This window comes from Hippopotamus amphibius, chromosome 13, assembly GCF_030028045.1.
Source record: "Hippopotamus amphibius kiboko isolate mHipAmp2 chromosome 13, mHipAmp2.hap2, whole genome shotgun sequence".
In the NCBI taxonomy this organism is placed as follows: domain Eukaryota; kingdom Metazoa; phylum Chordata; class Mammalia; order Artiodactyla; family Hippopotamidae; genus Hippopotamus; species Hippopotamus amphibius.
The window spans coordinates 89501480-89506050 of NC_080198.1; positions in this window are offsets into that span (position 1 = coordinate 89501480).

Sequence of the window (4571 nt, forward strand, 5' to 3'; positions counted from 1 at the left end):
CTTTAAAATGGTAAGGTTGGAGAATCAAACTAAGACAAGTTTATGAAGGACATTTTATTCCTTGTTTAGACTTTACCCTGAAGAAAATGAAGGGCTAAAGAAAAATTCTGAGTTGAAATATGGCAATATCACAGTTTGACTTTGAGTACACAGCACATGCAACTGTTAAGAGTGGATTCATTAGAGACAGCTTAAAGCTGAGTAATAATGCAGATTCTAGTCTAGCATTGATGGCTTGGATGCGGGTAGTGGCAATGACATTGATTCCAAAACTGATAAAGAGGCATCATAACAATAGGACTTTTCTAGGTATGTGAGGGACCATGAGAAGGAGAGAGGAGTCACTAGTTTCTAGCTTGAGCCAACTGGGTAGATCATGATGATGGCTTTTGTTGAGACAAGGGGTAAATAAAGGTAGGTTGAGAAGTGGAGATATAGATGATGAACTCAGAAAGAACGAAAGTCTGGGATGACTGTCGTATATCGCATTCCTCAGTTACCAGTTCCTGTGTTGTACTTATTACAAGGCCCAATCGATGCACATTCATCATTAATCCAAATGGAGTAATTCACTGACTCAGATCTGATTGGCTACTTGGAATCAAAATTTCAGTGGAATGGAAAGAAAAAGGATACAAGAGAGTATCTAGAAAAGGTTTTGCCACAAGGAAGTTAGTACACATGCTGCAAGAATTTGGTTAAAGCCCACTAAGTCCATTTTATTGTTATGTCGCAGCCAATATTCTAATAATGTGGTTCGTAACCTTAGAAAGTAAGCTCAGAAACATCTATTATGTCTTTTTGGAGGCCTGTTTGGGATACTTCCTTAAAATATGTTTCCATTGTTTTTCATATTTATATGTTCAAAACACCAGAAACATATTGCTGTATGTACACGTATATGTATATGCTATTTCTGAATCAGACAGAAAGTTATTTCCTGATATTGACTTTAATAATGGAGCAAAGAGACTTTATCAAGCATAAAGATTAATTGCCAATGAAAATATATCTAAAAATTTTACGTTCACCCAACGGAAGTCGCCCCAGGGACTGAGCAGTTATCTGCTAAATTAATGTAGGTAAATAGCCAGTTTGGATAATGTTTACCTGTTGCTACTAATCTCACCTTATTTGGTACAAAGCTCATCCAGAGCAACTAGTTAATTCAAATTATTTTTGCTGGAATTAATTTTCTGGAAGGATGGTACATATACTAAGATCAATCCTAGATAATTAATCCACTTTCTTTTTAATTTCGACTGTGTACAGTACCCTGTTATGAGGATCTATGGACTCATCGACAGAGAAAAAGAAATAGAATTCTTGGTTTAGGAACTCAATTGTATAAATGGTACATGTGCGTTTGGTGTATTACTTGACACTTGGCAATCCGCTCCCAGGTCTTGCATGGGTTTACTTGCCTTCATCCAGCTCACATCGCCCTTTGCGAAGTTAATGAGGTAGTATGTATAAAGCTCTCTGAACCAAAATGAGAAAGGGATTATCTAGCTACAAGGAGATATGATAAAGTAGCCAACCGTGATGAATGAGAGTTTGCTGGAAGGATCCTGGCTGGATTCGTCTTGATACTTTAACTGCTATCAAACTCATTATTTTTATGAAGGAAAGGACATGGGAGAAACAGGCTCTTCCACACTTTGTAAGTCAACCCTGTTCCTCCAGGTATTTTTTAGAGGCAGACTGGAAAGATGATTAAAAAGAAGGATTTCTTTTTTTTTTTTTTTTTTGGAGAGAGTTGTGCCATTTTCAGCCCACATGGGAAGAGAATTCTTCAACCATAGTATAGCTGCTGTTGTCTTGTGGCTCCTGGAAAAATGGGGAAGTCCTGGCTGCAAAGCTAAATGATAGTGTTTTGTTTGGTGATAATATAACTGGGTCTGTACTGCTCACATTCAATCCTACATCTGACTTCTGTGAGTAAAAGGCAGTAAAAGTTCATATCACTCTCCCCCACATCACTGATTATATTAATATTTAGTTATAGCTTCATTTGATGAAGGCTTATTTTTATATGGCATTTAAAGAAGAGCTGATCACATTAGCATTTGCAAAAGTGGACAAAGTGTGTGTGACTTTCACACAAAAAGAATGCTGCAAGTGTTCTTCTCTGTTATATTTTAGGCACATGGAAAGAAATCTCAAATTGCAGAATAACTCAGAGGTAAAGAAGGAGGGGCAGCAGGAGAGTTTACCACCATTTTGAATGGGACTATATTTGACTGTGATCCTCGGGAGATTTGTGTCAGGAATTTCAACGGAGCATGCTCTATAGAAGCCAAACATTCAGTAAGGGAAACAAGTTTTACCGGAATTTTTTAACTTCTCCTGAGCACACTTGTCGGTGTGGTTACTTTGTAGCAAGGAATCAGAATACCCTGGAACTACAGCTTTCTGCTTCTGCATTGATTTCATCATTTTATTATTTAAAAATTTTTAAAAATTTAATTTGACTTTACTTTTTATTGATGTATAGTTGATTTACAATGTTTCAGGTGCAGAGCAAAGTGATTCAGTTATATGTATATATTCAGTTTTATATGTATGTGTATGTATATATATATATATATATACTTATTCTTCTTCAGATTCTTTTCTATTATCGAGATTTCATGATTTTAAACAAATATTTATTTATCACCTAGTTTGTGTAGAGTCCTGCATAGGCTGGGGAGATAAATTTTGTCCCTGTCTTCACAAGAATTATAGTCCAGTTGGTGGGCAAAATGTTAAATTAACATTAGGTGTTAAATGAAAACACCAATAACCATATTCTAAAGACCAATTTAGTGTCAATAGATACAAAAGAACTATCTCCTATCCCATTCTGTTGATGAAAAATGGCTACATGGTGTTTAAAAGGATTATGAAAGTAATCCTCAGTTTCCAAAAAAAAAAAAAAAGTACCTTGATTAGTTTTTGATATCTGTCCATGGAGAGGGAGAGAGAGAGGTATAGCCCCATCTATGTGTAGAAATTACAAGTTACAATTTTTAGAATGTCTGGAAGTTAATAAGTTTTTTCATTTTATTAATTCAAATACTGAGTACTAAGCTAAGTAATAGGTACTTGTGAGTAAGATATACGCCATAATTGCCTTCATGGCCTGATGGGTTTGTCATCTCTTGTGTGTGTCTGCTTGTTTTTTTTTTTTAAGTTGACTTGAACTTGAATTTTGGTAAAGGGAGCTCTTAAATTAACTTGAACATTTTGATACACATGTACACACACATACTCACACAGGATGACAAATTCCAGTGAAGGCCACTGCAGTATATTCAGGTGTGGATGCTTGGGGGTGTTCTGGGGTAGAATAAGGAGAACAATTTGATAAAAAGAATGACTTGATTGAAGGTGAAAAGGCAGAAAAATGTGAATAATGTCCAGGGACCAATGAATCAGAGCAGAGGAATCACGTAAATAAATCTTAAAGATAGGACTGCAATATTAGTTACATTTCAGACAGTAGAAGTTCTTGAATTGTAGGCCAGCTGGGCATTTATTATCTTGTGTGCTTGGAGAAATATTGAAATTATCGAGCAGAGGAGTGATGTGGGCAAGGCTGGACTCTATCTTATCAGATCCTATAAGGGGAGATGAAGTATCCTCAATGTTGTAGATAAATAAAATTTGCTCACTGCCTATTATGGGACTTTGTATTTCAAAGCTTTTACTCCATGCAGTCATTAAATTTTGATAAACTAAATACCACCAATGTCTGCGTGTGTGTAGATCTATAAAATATAAAATGTAAATAAGTATGCAAATATTTTATACAAATAGAAAATATAAAATTCGTTATGATGATGCATTTTATTAAAATTAAGATTTGCTGTAGTTAAATACTGTTATTTTTTTGAGTAATTTGTTCCAATAGAAATATTTCAGAAAACTGTATTTGAATCCATTTTAAGTTAGCTTATGCACACGCACTGAAGATCTCACACTCACATTTGCATGTTAAACAGAAACAAAACGTGAGAGGAACCAAGCTGCACATCACTTCATGAGGTCATAGTGCAAAGGGGTACTTCATCTTTAGTACCTCAAGTTAACCAGGATGAAGGAGAATAAAAATGGTTTGTGTTTTCCTGTATATTTTCATCACTGGATATTCATCCCTACAGATGCTTTTATCTCCTTTTGATTACACTGTGAACAAGTTCCCCACCCCCTCCCCATACATACATACTTCAGTTGGCTGTAAAGCAACAACAGATTTGTCAATAATCAAGGTATAGAAACTCTTGAGAGTCTGGTGACTTATTATCAGCTACTCTGTCACACCTAATAAGTCAATAAGTATTGGACTATATCTGTGAATAGTTCTAATAGGCCATATCTTCATGGGAAAATTAACATTTGTTACCTGATGACTAAAACACAGCTAATTATGAAATTTTCTACTTGTCTGTTTAAAAAAAAGTTCAATCCCAAAGCATTCTAATTATGTATTCCTTTAATCCCATCACTACTTTGCAGTCTAAATGACTAGAACTGAACTTTAAATTCTACTAATAACCCTCAAGGCCCAGTTAACCCTTCCTTTG